At 35.9% G+C, this 20,672-nt stretch overlaps 1 pseudogene; it reads right to left on the bottom strand.

Annotated features, from left to right (window-relative positions):
* Positions 1 to 936: 936 nt before the first annotated feature.
* LOC117074149 lies at positions 937 to 2,324 on the bottom strand (annotated as a pseudogene).
* Positions 2,325 to 20,672: the final 18,348 nt, after the last annotated feature.

The following is a 20,672-nucleotide window of genomic DNA, read 5'->3' as shown; positions in this document are numbered from 1 at the left end:
TGAACATGGAATATCTTTCCATTTTTTGGTGTCGTTTTTAATTTCTTTCATCAGTGTTGTATAGTTTTCATTGTAAAGATCTTTCACTTGCTTGGTTAATCCCTAGATATTTAATTTTATTTGTGGCTATTGTAAATGAGAATACTTTATTTCGTTTTCAGATTGTTCACTGTTGACATATAGAAATGCTATAGATTTTTGTATATTGATTTTGTATCCTGCTACTTTACTGAATTTATCAATTTTAATAGTTTTTGGTGGCATCTTTAGAGTTTTCTAAGTTAAGATCACATCATCTGTAAACAAGAATAATTTGACTTCTTTTCCAATTTGGATGCCCTTTATTTCTTTCTCTTATCTGATTACTCTGGCTAGGACTTCCACTACTATGCTGAATAACAGTGGTGACAGTGGGCATTCTTGTCATGTTTCAGATCTCAGAGAAGTCTTTTAGTTTTTCCAAATTTAGTATAATTCTAGCTATCAGTCTGTTGTATATGGCATTTATTATGTTGAGGTACATTTTTTTCTGTACCCAGTTTTTGCAGGGTTGTTATCGTGAAGGGATGTTGAATATTATCAAATCTTTTCTCAGCATCAATTGAAATGATCATTTTTTTGTCCTTCATTCTGTTGATATGATGTATAATCTTAATTGATTTGTGTATGTTGAACCAATCTTGCATCCCAGGAAGAAATCCCACTTGGTCATGATGAATAATTTTTTTAATGTATTGTTGAGTTTGGTTTGCTGATATTTTGTTGAGGAATTTTTCTTTTTTCTTTTTTCTTTTTTTTTTTTTGTTTGTTTGTTTGTGAAAGAGCACACTTTATTGGGAAGCAGAGTGCTGCACAGTGACCAACAGATGATGGCCACCCAGTGGGCATTTACACATCATACTCCAAAAGACACATAGGATGTTTTGCTAATAAAAATCAACAGGAACAGGGATTCCTCTGGGAAACTCCCCCAACCTCATCCCTTTCAGGGGTCAGGAAATCTCCCAACCATGTTCCTAATGGCTGCTGTGGTTCACTAGAGATAGACAGCCCCTCCGGGGAGCCTTCCTGTTTCTTATAAAGAATATTTTCATTAGATTTTTCTGAAGTCTTCATTTGTTATTTTCATTCTACATTCTCTTAAGACCATCAGACTAGCTTCTCTACGTATTGCCTTGATGTCAGCACCAGAGAGGTCATCTTTAGCCATAATCAAATCGTGCAGGGTTGCATCATCAGCCAGCATCATCCTCCTTGTGTGAATCTGAAAGATGTGCTTCTTAGTCTTTTCATCAGTCAGGGGGAACTCAATCTTTCTGTCAATGTGGCCTGGTCTGATAAGTGCTGGATCCAAATTTCTATTCAGTTTGTGGCCATGATAACTTTCACATCTCCCCTAGAATCAAATTCACCCAACTGGTTCAACAATTTCAACATTGTTCACTGGATGAATTTCCCTCTCACCACCAGAATTTGAGTCATATCTTTTTGTCCCAATGGCATCAATAAACACGATGGACAGTGCATGTTCTTCAGCAACTCAAAACAATTTCCATACAAATTTGGGCGCATCATCTAGGTACTTCTGAATAAGTTCAGAGCCAACCACTCTCAAGAAAGTGGCCGAGGTTTGGTTTCCAACTGCTAAGGCTAACAAGGTTTTACCTGTGCCAAGTGGACCATAGAGAATGACCCCTTTAGGAGGCTTTATACCCATCTCTTCATCATATTCAGGACGGGTTAGAGGAAGCTCCACAAATTCCTTAATTTCCTAAATTTGGTTGTCCAACACCCCAGTATTAGCATAGATCTCCTGGGGGCACTTTTCCACCTTCATCACCATGACAAGGGGATCCATGTCATCCATCATCACCCCATCACAGTATGCAACTTGTGGTTGAGCAGGACCTAGCATCCAGATTTCAGCAGAACCTTGTCTACAAATAAAAGTTGCTGACATAGTATTCTGAGCTCACAGATGTAGACACGATGGCATGATTGTCATTGATGATCCCTTCCAAAGTTCCTACTGACATTGGGGTACCCGTCAGATCATCCACTTTTGATCTTTCCTCCTCTTGCTTTTCTTCTAATGGTTTCATTTGTTTCTGATTTCTAATGAATTATCCCTCCATGAGAAGATAGTCTTTCATTCTCTTTAACTTCAATAATTTTAATGGGCACTGAGTGTTAGGTGTCAACAGTGGCAGTTTGCTGGCAGCATCCGGTTCCTTTGTTTTCTTCTTTTTCCCCACTGTAGTTGGTACAGGAGGTTCATATTTCTTTTCCTTGTCCTTGTCATCTTTCTTGCCACCTCCAGGAACATGACCACACTCTGACTTTGACCCATCTTGCCTTGGCCACTTAGGCTGAGGATTTTTTCAATAGTCATCAGAGATATTGACCTGTAGTTTTCTTTTTTTAATATTTCTTTGTCTGATTTTGGTATCAAGGTAATACGGGCCTCATAAGATGAGTTCACCCAACATTGGCACACCCAAATATATAAAGCAAATGTGTGTGTGTGTGTGTGTGTATATGTGTATGTATATATACACACATATATATACACACACACATATATATATTTAAAATAATTAGATCTTCTCATTGATTTGATCCTTTTATCATTATATAATGACTTTCTTTGTCTCTTCTTACAGTACTTGTGTTGAAATCTATTTTTTCTGATATAAGTATAGGTACTCCTGCTTTTGTTTTAAATTTCCATTGTCATGGAATATCTTTTTTCATGCCTTTGTTTTCAGTCTATGTGTGTCTTTAGAGATGAAGCATGTTTCTTGTAGGCAACAGATTATTTGGTCTTGTTTCTTCATCCATTCAGCCACTCTGTTCCTTCTGATTAAATAGTTTAGTTTATTTACCTTCAACATTATTATTGATAAGTAAGAACTAACTCCTACCATTTTGTTATTTGCTTACTGGTTGTTTTGCGGTCTTCTTTTCTTTTTCCTGCTCTCCTCTCCTCTCCATTTTTCTTTTAGTAAAGGTGATTTTTCTCTGGTGATATGATTTAATTTCTTGCTTTTTATTTTTTGTGTATTTGTTGTTTGTTTTCTGTTCTGAGGTTACTATGAGAGGTTACTATGAGACTTGCAAATACTGTCTTATAACCTATTATTTTAAGCTGATAACATTGTTTGCATAACCAAAGAAATAAGCAAAAAGAAAACTAATAAAAACTCTACAGCTTACCTTCATCCCCCCACTTTTAAACTTTTTGTTGTTCCTATGTATATCTTATTGTACTGTCTATGTCTTAAATAGTTATAGTTATTATTTTTTATTAGTTCATCATTTATTCTTTCTACTTAAGAGTAGTTTACACAGCACAGTTAAGTATTATAATATTGTGTGCTTTTTTGTGTGCTATTACCAGTGAGTTTTGTTACCCTCAGATGATTTCTTATGGCTCATTAATGGTTCTTTTCTTTCTGATTAAAGTACTCTGTTTAGCATTTCATGTGGGGCAGGTCTGGTATTGAAATCCCTCAGCTTTTGTTTGTCTGGGAAAGTCTTTCTTTCTACTTCATGTTTTAAGAATATTTTTTTTACCAGGAATATTATGCTAAGGTAAAAGTGTTTTTTCCTTCAGCACTTTAAGTATGTCATGCCAGTCTCTCCTGGCCTATAAGGTTTGCACTAAAATGTCTGCTGCAAGACATATTGGAGCTTCATTGTATGTTAGTTGTTTCTTTTCTTTTCTTTTTCTTTTTTTTTCTTTTTTTGGATTCTTTCTTTATCCTAGTGTCCTTTGGGACTTTCATTATTAAATGCCTTGAGGTAGTCTTCTTTGGGTTAAATCTGCTGGGTATTTTATAACTTTCTGGTACTTGGATATTGATATCTTTCTCTACGTTTGGGAAGTCCTTTGTTATAATCCTTTTGAATAAACTTTATACCCCTATCTTTTTCTCTACCTCCTCCTTAAGGTCAATAACTCAGATTTGTCCTTATGAGGCTATTTTCTAGAGCCTGGAGGTGTGTTTCATTGTTTTTTATATTCTTTTTTCTTTAGTCTCCTCTGTGTATTTTCAGATAGCCTGTCTTCAAACTCACCAGTGCTTCCTTCTGCTTGACCAATTCTGCTATTAAGAGACTCTGATGCACTCTTCAGTATATGAATTTTACTTTTCACTCCAGAATATCTGCTTGATTCTTTTTAATTATTTTAATTTCTTTGTTACATCTGATAGAATTCTGAATTCCTTCTCTGTGTTATCTTGAATCTATTTGAGTTTCCTCAGCACAGCTATTCTGAATTCTCTATCTGAAAGGTCACATATCTCTGTTTCTCCAAAATTGGTCCTTGGTGCTTTGTTTAGTTCATTTGGTGAGGTCATGTTTTCCTGCATGGTATGGATACTTGTAGGTGTTCAACTGTGTCTGGGCATTAAAGAGTTAGGTATTTACTGCAGTCTTTGTAGTCTGGGCTTATTTGTACCCATTCTTCTTTGGAAGGCTTTCCAGATGTTATAAAGGACTTGGGTGTTGTGATCTAAGTTTCTGCTTTAGGGAGCACCCCAAGCTCAGTAGTGCTGTGGTTCTTTCAGATTTGTAGAGGTACCACCTTGATTGTCTGGAACAAAATCTAGAAGAATTCTCCAGATTATTAGGCAGAGACTGTTATTACCTTCCCTTTCTTTCTCCCAAACAAATGTAGTCTCTTTCTGTTCTGAGCAACCTGAAGCTGGATGTGGAGTGACAAAAGCACCCCTGTGGCTACCACCACTAGTACTATGCTATGTCAGACCTGAAGCCAGCAAAGCACTGGGTCTCATCCAAAGCCTACTGTAACTATTCCTTGGCTTCTGCCTATGTTTGCTCAAGGCTGTGGGGCTCTATAATCAGCTCTACAATCAGCAAGTGATGGAACTAGTCTAGCATATGTCCTTCCCTTCAAGTCAGTGAGTTCCTCCAGGCCCCAGGTGGGTCCAGAGTTGCCATTACAGGAGCCAGGAACTAGAGTTAAACCTTAGAAGTCTACCTGGTGGTCTATTATCCTGTGACTGAGTACAAAATATTGTACTCAAACAAGATTATACACTCTTCACTCTTCCTTCCCCTTTACCAAAGCAGAGGTCACCTCATGACTACCACTACCACAGGTCACAGGGAGTACTGCCAGACTACCGCTAATGTTCCCTTAAGGCCCAAGGGCTACTTAGTCAGCTTATAGTGAATTCTGCCTGGCCTGGGATTTACCCTTAAGGGCAATGGGCTCCCCTCCGGCCCAGGGAAGGTCTAGAAATAATGTTCAAGAGTCAAGTCCTGGAATCAGGGACCACATGAGCCCCTTTGATCATATATCCCACTGTGGTCAAGCTGGTACCTAAGGCATAAGACAAAGTTTGCTTTACTTTTCCCTGTACTTTTCTCAAACAGAAGGATTCTTGCCCTGTAGCCACTACAGCTGGGAATGCACTGAGTCTCAACTGAAGCCAGCAAGTCTCAGAGTCACACCCAAGACCCATGATATAGTACCTGGGTATCACTGTTGGTTATTCAGTGCCCAAGGGCTCTTCAGTTAGCAGATGATGAATCCTGCCAAGACTGAGTTATTCCTGTCAAAGCAATGAGTTCCTTTCTGGCCCAGGTTGTGTCTAGAAATGCCATCCAGAAGCTAGGGACTGGAAAAGGGGGCGTCACAACTCTGACTAGTGCCAGATCCTGCTGTGGCTGAGCTGGTATCTAAGGTACAAGACAAAGTCCTCCCACTCTTCCCTCTCCTTTCCTCAAGTGAGAGGAAAGGGTCTCTTTTGGAGCTGTGAGCTGTGCAGCTTGGGCTTAGGGGAGGAGAAATGCCAGTGCTCCAGCTGCTGTCTCAGTAGATCACATGCCTTCCAAGTCCACTGGCTTTGGGCCCAGTTCGGCACTAGCACTCATTCAAGAGTTGCAGTTCTTGTGGCCTAGCCTGCCTTTCTTTACTTAGAGACTTGGAACACCTTAGCCTGCAGGAGTGAGGTTGGCGGGAACTCAAGGTCCTACCACTGGGCTCAGTGATTTCCCTCTGGCCGGGGCTGATTTAAGTGCTCCCTTCATGGTTGGGCATCAGATGAGTTTGGTCCGTTTTTACTTCCTGCTATAAGAAACCAGCACTGAGTTTAATGCCTCACAGTTGTTGTGCTCTCCCATTCTCCAGCACACAGAATCATTCTCCACTCCATGCTGCCACTGCCACGGGACGGGGGGCGGGGGTGGTACTGATAATTCAAGACTGTTTTTCCTACTTCTTCAGAGCCTCTTCCAGTGATATGAAGTTAAAACCAGGTACTATGAATGCTCACCTCATTTTTGGTTCTTCTGAAGATTCTTTTTTTTTTGTAGATAGTTATCAAATTGGTGTCCTTTCAGAGGGGATAATCAGTGGAGCCTTCTATTCCACCTTCTTGCTCCCCACCAAGCCTGCATGGAACATTTTTTTGGTATATATTTACTCTTAATCTATGTACTTTTGTCTTTTTTTGAGACAGGATCTCACTCTGCACCAAGGGTGGAGTGAAGTGGTGTGATCATGGCTCATTGCAACTTCAACTTCCCAAGGTCAATCAATCCTTCTACCTCAGCCTCCAAAGTAGCTTGGACTACAGGCATGTGCCACCATGCCTGGCTAATTTTTATACTTTTTGTAGAGATGGTGTTTTGCCATGTTGCCCAGACTGGTCTCAAATTCCTGGGCTCAAGCAATTTTTCTGCTTCAGCCTCCCAAAGTGCTGAGATTACAGGTGTGAGCTACTACACCCTGCCGTCACATTCCTTTTTAATCCCTACTTCCCACTTCCTCTTGCTTCTGCCACCTTCTATTTTTCACACAGCCACTGATCTACTTTCTTTCACTTTGGATTTATTTGAATTTTCTATAAATTTTATAAATGGAATCACATAATATATGGTCATTTTTGTCTAGTTTATTTCATTAGTATAATTATTTTGCTAATTATGGAGGAAAAAAATAAATAGAAGACATCCAGATTAGAAGTGAAGAAGTAAAATGGTCTTCATTCACAGTCTCCATAATGATGTATGAGAAAACCTGTTTGAATCTATTTTTAAAAGCTACTAGAGCGAACAAGCAAATTTAGCAATGTGGTCATGCCATTTTATTGCTAATTAGTATTTTATGGTATGACTATATGATAATTTATTTTTACATCTGTTAATGGATATTTTGTTGTTTTTGGTTTTTTTAATATTTTATTTTACTTTTTAAGTTTCAGAGTACATGTGCAGGATGTGCAGGTTTGTTATATAGGTAAACATGTGCCATGGTGGTTTGTTGTACCTATCAACTATCATCTCGGTATTAAGCCCAGCATACATTAGCTCTTTTCCCTAATGTACTTTCAAAAATAAATCTCCCTGCCAGTCACAGTGGTTTACACCTGTAATCCCAGCACTTTGGGAGGCCAAGGCGAGAGGATCACCTGAGTTCAGGAGTTCAAAACCAGCCTGGCCAACATGGCAACGCTCCGTCTCTACTAAAAATATAAAAATTGGCCAGGTGCGGTGGTGCGGTACTGTAGTCCCAGCTACTCTGGGGACTGAGGCAGGAGAATCACTTGAACCTGTGAGGTGGAGGTTGCAGTGAGCTGAGATTGACCTATTGCACTCCAGCCTGGTTGAGAGGGCGAGACTCCATCTCAAAAACAAATAAATAATATTCTATAAAAATTTCTGTACATTTTTTGTGAAGACATGCTTTCATTTTTCTTGAGTAAGAGATCTTGGTTGGATCATATGGTAGATACATATTTAGCTTTTAAGAAACTGTCGGCCGGGCGCGGTGGCTCAAGCCTGTAATCCCAGCACTTTGGGAGGCCGAGACGGGCGGATCACGAGGTCAGGAGATCGAGACCATACTGGCTAACACGGTGAAACCCCATCTCTACTAAAAATACAAAAACTAGCCGGGCGAAGTGGCGGGCGCCTGTAGTCCCAGCTACTCGGGAGGCTGAGGCAGGAGAATGGCGTGAACCTGGGAGGCGGAGCTTGCAGTGAGCTGAGATCCGGCCACTGCACTCCAGTCCGGGCGACAGAGCGAGACTCCGCCTCAAAAAAAAAAAAAAAAAGAAACTGTCAAATTGTTTTCCATAGTAGTTGTAACATTTTGTATTCCCACCAGCTGTGTATGAGAGTATGAGTTGAGTAGCTCTACATTCTCACTAATACTTGAAATGAGCAGTCCTCTTAATTCTAGCCATTGTGTTAGATGTACAGTGGTAGATTATGGTGTTTTAATTTGCATTTCCCTAATGAACAGTATGGTTGAGCATCTTTTCAAATGCTTATTTACCACGTTTATTTTATTTTCTTTGGCGAAATATCTGATCAAATATTTTGCCTTTTTTTTTTTTGAGATGGAGTTTTACTCCAGTCACCCAGGCTGGAATGCAATGGTGCAATCTTGGCTCACTTCAACCTCTGCCTTCCAGGTTCAAGTGATTCTCCTGCCTCAGCTTCCCAAGTAGCTGAGATTACAGTTGTGTGCCACGACGCCCAGTTAATTTTTTTATTTCTAGTAGAGACGGGGTTTCACCATGTTGGTCAGGCTGGTCTTGAACTTCTGACCTCGTGATCCCCCACGTCGGTCTCCCAAAGTGCTGGGATTGCAGGCTTGAGCCACTGTGCCCGGCCATATTTTGCTTATTTTTAATTGAGTTGTTTGTTTTCTTTTTATTCAGTTGTTTTGAAACAGTTGTATTATTTTTAATTTTGGTGGATGCGTAATAGTTGTATATATTCATGGGGTACATGTGATATTTTGATACAAGCATATAATATGTAATCATTACATCCAAGTGACTGGGTATCTAACACCTTAAACATTTATGATTGTTATGTGTTAGGAACATTTCAATCCTACTCTTCTAGTTGTTTTGAGATACACAACAAATTACTGTTAACTATAGTCACCCGATTGTGCTACCAAACACTAGATTTTATTCCTTCTATTAACTATATAGTTGCACATATTTACCTACTGTTCTTTATCTCCCATTCTCACTACCCTTCCTAGCCTCTGGCAACCATTATTCTAATCTCTATCTCCATGAGATCATTTTTATTTTAACTCCATATATGAGTGAGGACATCATTTAATATAATGTCCTCCAGTTATTTCCATGTTGTTGCAAATAACAGGATATTATTATTTTTTATGGCTCAATAACATTGTATTATACATACATATCACATTTTCTTTATCCACTCATGTTAATGGACATGTAGGCTGATTGTGTATCTTGGCTATTGTGAACAGTGCTGCAATTAACACAGGAGTGCAGATGTCTCTTTGACATATTGATTTCCTTCGTTTTTTTATTTGGACCTGTACCCAGTCATGGGATTGTTGGGATATTCTTGAGTTTTGAGGATTCTTTTTGTAGTTTGCATACGTCCTTCATTAGATATATGCTTTTCAAAATTTTTTTGCTCCATGACTTATTGTTTTTTAATTGTAAAGTGTCTTTCAAAAAATACTTATTTTAATTTTAATAAAGTTCAATTTATCAGTTTTTAAAGGACCATGCTTTTGGTAATGTAGCTAAGAAATCTTCATCAAACTCTGTGTCACTAATATATTCTTCCATATTTCTGCTAAAAATCTCATAGTTTTAGGTTTTATATTTAGGTTTATAATATATTTTGAATTAATTTTTTATATGGCATGAGGTATAGATCAAAATTTATATTTGTTGCTTATGGTTATTCAAGTGTTTCAGCACCAGTACATCTCTGCTGAATTTTCTTTGCATCTTTGTTGAAAATCATTTGCTACTATATGTGAGGTCTCTTTCTGGATTCTCTATTCTGTTTTATTGATCTAGTTGTTTATCTTTTTGCCAGTGCCACACTGTCTTGATTATTGTAGTTTTATAGTACTTCTCGAAATCAGGTACTGTTAATGCTTTGATTTTGTTCTTTGTTTGAAGTCATTTTGGCTATTCTCGGTCCTTTGCATTTCCACATGACTTTTAGAATCTGCTTACCAATTTTCACTTTTAAAAAGCTTAATGGAATTTGATTAGGAATGCTTTAAATATGTAGATCAATTTGGAGAGAACTGACATCTTAACAATAATTGAGAAGTCCCATCTATTAACGTGGTATATCTCTTCATGGACTTCAGTTTTCATTAATTTCCTGGAAATGTTTTGTAGTTTTCAGTGTACAGTTCCTGTATATCTTTAGTAGGATTTATACTTAAATACTTACTATTTCTGATGTTATTATAAATATTAATAGTTGTGTTTATTTTTATCTTCAATATCTGATTATTTATTATTAGTGTAGAGAAATGAAACTTATTTTCATATAGTGATCTTGTGTCTTGTAACATTGCTAAATTTGCTTATCAATTCTAGTAGCTCTTTTATGGACCCTATCAGATTTTCTCATAAACAATCGTACAGGCTGCTAATAAAGACAACTTTTACTTATTCATTTCTAATCTGAATAGCTTTTTCTTTTCCCGATTATACTGGATAGAACCTCTATTACAATGTTAAAAATAAATATTATGAGCAAATGTTATTGCCTTGTTTCTTATCTTAGAGGAAAAATATTAAATCTTTGCATCATTAAGGATGAAATTAACTGTAAATAAAGTACAAAAAGTTTCCTTTTATCCCTAGGTTGGTGAGACTTTTTATCAGGAAAATAGGTTAGATTTTTACCAAATGTTTTCCTGCCTCTATTAACAGCATCATAGGCTTTTTCTTCTTTAGTTTGTTAATATGATGAATTATGTTGATTGATTTTTTTTAAGGTTAAAACAACTTTGTGTTCCTGGGAAAACTACACTTGGTGATAATATATTATTTCTGTTTGCATATTGTTGGATTCAATTTGTTAAAATTGTATTAAGAATTTTTACCTCTGTATCCATGCAGATTGTTGAAAAAGCAGCTTTCTTTTCTTGTGATCTCATTGTCTTATTTTAGAATCAGAGTAATGCTGGCCTAACATAATGACTGGGAAGGATTTTCTCTGCTTCAATATACGGAAATAATTTGTGTAGGATTGGTATTTTTTTTAGTGTTGATAAAATTGCTCAGTGATGCTATCCAAGCCTATAGTTTTCTTTGTGGAAAAGTCTTAACTACAAATTCAATATCTTTAGTAGTTATAGAGTTATTCAAGTTATCTATTTCTCCTTGAGTGAGCTTTTATAGTTTCTGTCTTTCAATAAATTAATCCATTTCATCTAATTTGTTGGATTTATTGGCAAAACATTTTTAGTATTATTATCTTTATTATCTTTGCAATACCTGTAGAATATAGAGTCACATCACCATATTGGTAATATAAGATTTTTTTCCATTTTTTTTTCTAATTAGCCTGGCTACATATTTATCAATATTTTTGTTTTTCTCAATGAAATAGCTTTTGTTTTCATTTTATAGATTTCCACTCTCATCTTTATTGCTTTCTTTCTTCTTCTTGTTTCGTCTTATATTTGCCCTACTTTTTCTAGTTTCTTAGTTAAAGTCTTTGATTTGGGACTTTCCACTTTTCTTAATACAAACATTATTTCTATTAATTTTCCTTTAATTGTTACTTTAGCAACGACCTACAAGTATCTATATTCTTTGTTCTCATTTTCATTCAGTTCAAAATATTTTAATTTTCCTTTAGATTCCTTCTTTACCCAATAGATTATCCTAAAATAAACTTGGTTTTTAAATATAGGGATTTTTTGTAGTTCCTTCTGTTATTAATTTCTAGTTTAATTTTATAGTGACCAGAAAACATAGTTGACATAATTTATATCCTCATCTTTCTGATGTCATCCTTCTTTTTTTCTCTGTAGGTAACATGTCTGGGTACTTTAAAATTTTTCTCTTTATTGTTAATGTTGAACATTTTTATTTTGATGTGACTATTGCAGTTTTCATCATTTTTTAATTATTGGGGTGCCTTGCTTATTGGACCTGTGTTTACAGTTTTCAACAAATTTGAAAAAAATGCCTGTTTATTCAAATACTTTTCTACTCCCAATTTTCCTTTGAAAACTCCAATTACACATATATTTAAGTGCTTGAAATTGTCCCATGAGACACTGATATTGTGTTTATTTTTTTCTTACCATTTTATTTTGAATTTCTTAAAGTCTTCAGGTTCTCCGATCTTATCTTTTGTAATATCTATTCTGCTATGATGCTATTAATTCAATCTAGTGTATTTTCATTATAGGCAATGAAGTTTTCATCTTTATAAGTTTAAATTGGAAGATGTAGATATATTCTCTTTTGATACCTTCCATGTCTCTATTTAACATACTCAATCTTTCCTCTAGGTATAGAACATATGGAGTACAATTATAAGAACTATTTTAATATCCTTCTTTGCTAATTCTAACATTTATGTCGATTTTTATTACTTAATTTTCTCCTCATTATCGCTTATATTTTTCTGCTTCTTTGCATGATGGGTAATTTTCTTACTGAATGCACATGTGGTGAGTTTTACCTTGTTGGGTACTCAATATGTTTGTATTCTCATAAGATATAAAAGAGGAACTTTTTATGGAGGACACAGTATAGTTACTTGGGAAAAGTTTGATACTTTCAGATCTTGTGTTAAAGATCTTTTAGGTAAGAAAAGAATAGAATTTTTGCCTAATGCTAATAGTGCCTCATTACTGAAACAAGATCTTTCTGGGTACCCTTCCCAGTGTTCTGTGAATGAAGAAATCTTCCATTTTGGCTGGTGGAAGCAGACACTATTCTTGGTCCTTTGTAAATGCTGGTACTATCTCTCTGATACTGTTGTTAAGTGGTTCTTTCTCCAGTTTCAGGTAGTTTCCTTACACGTCCATTGATCAGTATTCTTCCAAATACCCAAGTGGAACCCTCTACATATCTCTGGAGTTCTTTTCTGTGTAGCCCTCTACTCTCCAGTCCTCCTCCCTACAAACTTGAGCTGCCTTTGTCTCCCAGAACACTTAGCTCTGTCACATTGGCTTAATTCTGACATTGCAACATAAGAGTTCATCAGGCTTGCCCTTTCTGCATTGTGGCCCAGAAATTGTTTCAAGGCAATAAGCTTGGCCTTATTGCCCCCCATATAAGCTACTTCATTTATTTGCTGTCTCTTAAGGACCATTTACTTCATTATCTGATGTCTACTGTCTTTAATTATTTCATACATTTTCAATTTTAAAATTGTTTTAGGTAGAAAGACAAATATAGTTACTATTGCTCTGTCTTTTCCAGTAGTAGCATGGATCATACACTGTTTATTAATTGTAAGATTTAACAGTGTCAAGATATCAAGTCTCCCCAAGTCAATCTATAAGTTAATGAAATTTCAATGAAATTTACAAATTTTTTGTGAAAGTAGAAACACTGATTCTTAAATCTGTATGTAAGATTAAGTGTCTAAGACTAGAACAGAATTCCCATTACCCTATAATGCTTTATCATCTTACACTGCTTACTCTCATTTATAGTTCTTATTACCCCTTGACATACTGTCTTTAACCATTTTTTATCTGTCTTTAACCCCAACTAGAATGTATGATGCACAAGAGCAGGAATTTCAGTTTGTTCATTGCTATATCCCTAGTGTCTAACACATATACACTAAATACTTATTAATTGAACAAAAACTGCATGCCAGAGAAAATTCCAAAAAAGAAGATTGGGAATTTGGCTTAGCATATATCAAGACAGTAGAAGGCAATAGCGATTAAGACCATTTAGGTATTTCTGCATGGATACACAAAAAGATCAGTGGAGCAAAACAGGGAGGCCAGAAGTAGCTCTTATTGTATACAAAATTTGGTTAACATATTATAGAAATGCCATTACAAATCAGTTATAAAAGGACGGAATTAGTTAACAAATACCGCTCAGACAATTGCCTTCCTTTTGGGAAAAATATGTACACAATAAATTCTATGTGGTTAGGCTAATCTAAGTAGCCTAAGAAAAGCTTTTAGCAATAATTATATAAGAATATCTTTATGATCCTATTGTAGAAAAAAATATTTTAGACATAACACAAAAGGCACATCTTATAAAGAGAAGAGAAAGATTAATAAATTTGATTATATAAATATGTAAACCTTCTGTTATATAAAAGAATATCATAAACATAGAGAAAACATGAGACACAAACTGAGAGAAGATATTTGAAACTTGTATAACAACAAAAGAATTAGTGTTAATATAAAAACGTGTTTATGAAAGTCCTACCAAACCGCACCCCAGCCAAAAAAAAAAAAAAAAAAAAACTGAAAGGCAAAAACCAAATGGGAAAAAGGGCAAAGGATTTGAGCAGAAAATTCATAGAAGAGAAAACCTGGATAGTTAACAAATATACAAAATGCATATATTTATGCATAATCAAAGAAAACTAATATAGCATGTTATTTCACTGACACCAAATTGGCAAACATTGAAGTCTGACAATATCAAATGTTGATAGGAATGTGGGAAGTGTGAGTTCTGTTAAAGGAGTACTACTACTTTGGGGAATAATTTTGCAATCTCTGGTAAAATTTAAAATGTTCCCATCCTACAGTTTAGAAATTTAGTGTCTAGATTCATGGCCCAGGAAAACTCTTGCACTTGTACAACAGGATATCTTTAGAGGGAAGTGAATTTGTTTAAGTAATATTTTGGAAGCATTTAAATGTTGTCAGCGTGGGGAATAAAGAAATAAAATGTAGCGTAGTGATACAACAAAGCAGACTTTCTCAAGTGCAGTTTAGGGAGGAAATTTCAGTGGCCTAAGGCATCCATTAAATGTAATGAATTAACTAATTGCAATATATCTAGAATGGTCCTGATTATGTATCATCGTTGGAAGAATTAAGAAAGAAGTCATTGAAATCATTGTCTTAGGTTCAGTGGTTAAGTTGAAGATCTCTGCCTGAGACAGGCTGCCATGCAGCAATTAAATTCAATGATCTTGAATTGCATGTATCAATATGAAAAGATCCCCCCACATAAGAATAAATATAAAAACCAAGATGCAATAACTTACATAAAATATGAAAGCATTCATATAAAATTGAAAAACATAATATAATGTTATATGTTTTCTTAGATGTTTCTAAAGTATGTAGTAAAAATATGAAACCACAAACTGGAATGATATAAACTAAGCTAATGAAAGTTTATTTGGGGAGAAGTAAAGAGGGAATATGTAAAGTATATCTGAAGCAATGATGCCAAAATATTAACATTAATTAATTGTGGATACTGGAAACACAGATACTTGATAGCACTTCTGAATTTATTTAACTTTTCAAAAAACATCCGGAAATTAAAATAAAACTTTGCCTGCAGCTTAAGAAAAAGTAAAAAAAAAAAAAAGACAAGCTAGCAACTATCAAATATTTTGTGTCTTCCTAACTTCTACTGAGTTCACTAAGTTCTACTGATCTGTCACCAGTTTTTCCACAGTAAAGGAGGCCATTGCATTGTGGTGCTGTATCTTATCATCCAGTATCCAAAAGCCTGACTTTTGTCATTCTTGAGTGTGAGAGGGCTGCAAACATCAGAACAGCTTTTCACAATAAGTGGCTGGCTGGGAAACCTGAGCAAACAAAAACAGGAGAAAATTAACTCTAGTCTCTGGCCAAAATAATTTGCCTATGATAAACAAAACAGACAATTTCCAGTTCCCACCCCATAGCAGATTAAGACCACCTGTTGTTAATTATGTCCAAATATTTGATAGTTCCTTGTTCCTTTATGTTTCTCAGTTATGTCATTATTCTTTGTTTTAATTTTAACCCATGCAGTATGATTCACTTTTCCTTGGCTTTCTACTTTTAGAGTCATTACTTCTAACTTACCTCTGCTTCTCTCATCCAAAATTTAGAGACAAATCTAAAACTTTGGTCTTGTTACTCCTTAGCAAATGATGGCCAGCTTAGTGCAACATTTTTCCCTGACTATTCCTAAAGCAGTTTATTGACTTCACTACCCCCACAGACCCCAGGAATAGAAAATGCTGGTTCTCCCATAGTTCACCTACTTGTAGCTACTAGGTAATGTAATCTTTCTCACAATTCCCTCCTACCTCTTGTATCACTGAGGGGTACAGCAAGCCAAGAGAATGAACTTGTATTGGTTAAATGAAAGCCATTTAATAACTGACTGCTTACAGAGAAGTAGGTGGGTTATGGGGTAAAATAAGGGATCTTAAGACATGCAGACATTAGTAAAAATGGGGAGGCATTACCACCTCTAGGGCTAAACGCAAGGAGAAGAAATACGTTTATAGAATCCTGTGAGAGTGTGAGATGTTGGGCAAGGGCTACTCCCCAGAAGCTCTAATCTTGGGAGAATTCAGGTGCTACTGCAAGAGGTGCTGGCACAAAGGAGTGAGCCTGAAAAAAACACAACAACCTGTCTTTTCTCTTGCCTTCCAGTCTTCTGCTCACGACTCCCTTTGGCTAAATCCACCTATAAGCAAATTGAAAGAGTGGCTGCAGGATGTAGGCCTTAAGCAATAGCCTTCTAGGATCTCTGACTGGGTCGATGGGAGTGAAGACTGGTTTTACAGGGGAAGGCGCAAACAATAACCTGCACATTCCAGAAGGTCAGATGTTTCTTCCTCCCTCTTTTCAAACTCATGTTATCTGACCATGCCACCCTCTACCACTCTTAGTGCTGTCACTGACCGGTGTCACTTTGCACTAAACACCTGCCATCATCCTTGGCTACTTCACTGTATGTGGATGACCCATCAGACAGTCTAGCCTCAATTTCTCAACAAAAACAGCTTTTATCTGTGTTCTAGTTCAGCAGCCCATGGTAAACTACCAATTGTTTTTTCTAGACAGAGGAAAGAGTTATCAATGAGCTATGAAATCTCTCAGTTTTCTATCCTTAATTTTAGCTGTATCCATTTTCCCTTCTTCCTTCAGTTTTCGTTTTGTTTTGTTTTTGTTTTTAATTTCAATAGGTTTTTGGGGAATAGGTGGTGTTTTGTTACATGGGTAAGTTCTTTGGTGGTGATTTCTGAGATTTTGGTACACCCATCACCTGAGTAGTGTACACTGTACTCAATGTGTAGTCTTTTATCCCTTGCTCCACTCCCACCCTTTCCTCAGAGTCCTCAGTGTCCACTGGATCATCCTTGGGCTTTTGTGTCCTCATAGCTTAGCTCCCACTTATAAGTGAGAACATACGATGCTTGGTTTTCCATTCCTGAGTTACTTCACTTAGAGTAATGGTCTCCAACTCCATCCGAGTTGCTGCAAATGGAATTATTTCATTCCTTGTTATGGCTGAGTAGTATTCAGCCATAAAATAGAAATATTTTATTTATCTGCTCATTGATTGATGGGCATTTGGGCTGGTTCCATATTTTTGCACTTGCGAACTGTGATGCTATAAACATGCATGTCCAAACATGCATAATGACTTCTTTACCTCTGGGTAGATGCCCAGTAGTGGGACTGCTAGATCAAATGGTAGATCTACATTTAGTTCCTTAAGGCATCTTTATACTGTTTTCTATAGTGGTTGTACTAGTTTACATTCCCACTAACAGTGTAAAAGTGTTCCCTTTTCACCACAGTCACACCATCTATTATTTTTTTGATATTTTAACTATGGCTATTCTTGCAGGAGTGAAGTGGTATCACATTGTGGTTTAGATTTGCATTTCCCTGATTAGTGTTTAGCATTTTTTCCATGTGTTTTGGCCATTTGTATATCTTCTTTTGAGAATTGTCTATTCATGTCCTTAGCCCACTTTTTGATGGGATTATTCTATTTCTTCTTGCTGATTTGTTTGAGTTCCTTGTATATTCTGGAAATTAGTCCTTTGTCAGATGTATAGATTGTGAAGATTTTTTCCCATTCTATGGGTTGTCTGTTTATTCTACTGATTATTTCTTTTGCTGTGCAGCAGCTTTTTAGTTTAATTAAGGCCCATCTATTTATTTTTGTTTTTGTTACATTTGCTTTTGAGTTCTTGGTCATGAAGTCTTTGCCTAAGTCAATGTCTAGAAGGGTTTTTCTGATGTTGCCTTCCAGAACGTTTAATGTTTCAGGTCTTAGATTTAAGACTTTGAGCCACATTGGTTGATTTTTGTATGAGGTGAGACGGAAGGACCCAGTTTTATTCTGGTGGCTTGCCAATTAGATTAGCACTATTTGTTAAATAGGGTGTCCTTTCCCCCACTTAATGTTTTTGTTTGATTTGTCAAAGATCAGTTGGTTGTAAGTATTTGACTTTATTTCTGGGTTCTTTATTCTGTTCCATTGGTTTGTGTGTCTATTTTTATACCAGTACCATGCTGTTTAGGTGACTACAGCCTTAATAGTAGATTTGAAGTCAAGTAATGTGATGCCTCCAGATTTGTTCTTTTTGCTTAGTCTTGCCTTGGCTATGCAGGCTGTTTTTGGTTCCAGATGGATTTTAGAATTATGTTTTCTAGTCGTGCAAAGAAAAATAATGGTAATTGGAATTGCACTGAATTTGTAGATTGCTTTTGGAAGTATGGTCATTTTCACAATGTTGATTCTACCCATTCATGAGTATGGGATGTGTTTCCATTTGTGTCATCTATGATTTCTTTCAGCAGTGTTTTGTAGTTTTCCTTGTAGGAATCTTTCACTTCCTTGGTTAGGTATATTCATAAGTTTTTTTGTTTTTGTTTTTGTTTTTGTTTTTGTTTTGCTTGTTTGTTTGTTTGTTTGCAGTGGAGAAAAAGGAGTTGAGATTTTATTTGGTTCTTACCTTGGTTGCTGTTGGTGTATAGCACTGCTACTGATTTGTATATATTGATTTTGTATCCTGAAACTTTACTGAATTTATTTGTCAGATGTAGGAGCTTTTTGAATGAGTTTTTAGGGTTTTCTAGGTATATAATCATATTATTAGTGAATACTGATGGCCTGACTTCCTCTTTACTGATTAGGATGCCCTTTATTTCTTCCTCTTGATTTATTTCTCTAGCTAGGATTCCCGGTACTATGTTGAACAGAAGCAAGGAAAGTTGGGATCCTTGTCTTGTTCCAGTTCTCAGGGGGAATGCTTTCAACTCTTCCCTCTTCAGTATAACGTTGGTTGTGGGTTTGTCATAGATGACTTTTATTAGCTGAAGGTAAGTCACTTCTATGCCAATTTTTCTGAGATTTTTAATCATAAAGCAATGCCAGATTTTGTCAAATGCTTTTACTGCATCTATTGAGAAGATCACATGATTTCTGTTTTAATTCTGTTTATGTGGTGTATCACATCGACTTGCATATGTTAGACCATCCTTGCATTCCTGGTGTGAAAACCAATTGATCATGGTGGATTATTGCTTTGAAACTAGTTAGCTAGTTTCTTGAGGATTTTTGCATCTATGTTCATTAGGGATATTGGTCTGTAGTTTTCTTTTGCGTTATGTTCTATCTTGTTTTTGGTATTAGGGTGATACTGGCTTCATAGAATGATTTAGGGAAGGTCAGATCTTTCTCTATCTTTTGGAATAGTGTCAATAGGATTGGTACTTTGAATGTCTGATAGAATTCAGCTGTGAATCCATTTGGTCCTGGATATTTTTTGGTTGCCAATTTTTTTCATTACCATTTTGATCTCACTGCTTGTTATTGGTCTGTTCAGAGTTTCTGTTTCTTTCTTGTTTAATCTAGGAGGGTTGCATATTTCCAGGAATTTATACATCTGCTCTAGGTTTTCTAGTTTGTGTGCATAAAGGTGTTACCAGTAGCCTTGAGTGATCCTTTGTATTTCTGTGGTATCAGTTGTAATATCCCCTGTTTCGTTTCTAATTGAACTTATTTGGATCTTCTCTCCTCTCTCTTTGGTTAATGTCACTAATGGTCTATCAATTTTGTTTATCTTTTCAAAAGCTCAACTTTTTGTTTCATTTATCTTTTGTAATTTTTGGGGTCAATTTCATTCAGTTTTTTTCTGATCTTTGTTATTTCTTTTTTTCTTCTGGGTTTGGGTTTGGTTTGTTCTTGTTTCTCAGATTCCTTGAGGTATAACCTTAGACTGTCTATTTGTGCTCTTTCAGACTTTTAATGTAGGCATGTAATGCTATGAACTATCCTTTTAGCTCCAGTTTTGTTTTATCCCAGAGATTTTGATAGGTTGTGTCACTATTATCATTCAGTTCAATTTTTTTTTTAATTTTCATCTTGATTTCAATGATCATTCAGGAACAGATTATTTAATTTCCATGTATTTTCATGGTTTTGAGAATTCCTTTTGGAGTTGATTTCCAATTTTATTCCACTGTGGTCTGAGAGTACTTGATATAATTTTGATTTTCTTAAATTTATTGAGATGTATTTTGTGGCCTATCATATGGTCTATCCTTGAGACTGTTCCATGTGGTGATGAATAGAATGTATATTCTGCAATTGTTGGGTAGAATGTTCGGTAAATATTTGTAAAGTCCATTTATTCTAGAGTGTAGTTGAGGTCCATTGTTTTTTTGTTGACTTTCTGCCTTGATGATCTGCCTAGTGCTGTTAAGGGAGTATCAAAGTCCCTCAATATTATTGTGTTGCTGTCTATCTCATTTCTTAGGTTTCATAGTCATTGTTTTATAAATTTGGGAGCTCCAGTGTTAGGTGCATATATATTTAGGATTGTGATATTTTCCTATTGGATTAGTTCTTATCTCATTATACAATGGCCCTCTTTATATTTTTTAACTGTTG

The sequence above is a fragment of the Trachypithecus francoisi genome, unplaced genomic scaffold (assembly GCF_009764315.1).
Source record: "Trachypithecus francoisi isolate TF-2019V2 unplaced genomic scaffold, Tfra_2.0 Lachesis_group5, whole genome shotgun sequence".
NCBI lineage: Eukaryota > Metazoa > Chordata > Mammalia > Primates > Cercopithecidae > Trachypithecus > Trachypithecus francoisi.
The sequence above is the reverse complement of the archived record's forward strand: the minus strand, read 5'-3'. Positions and strand labels throughout refer to the sequence as shown.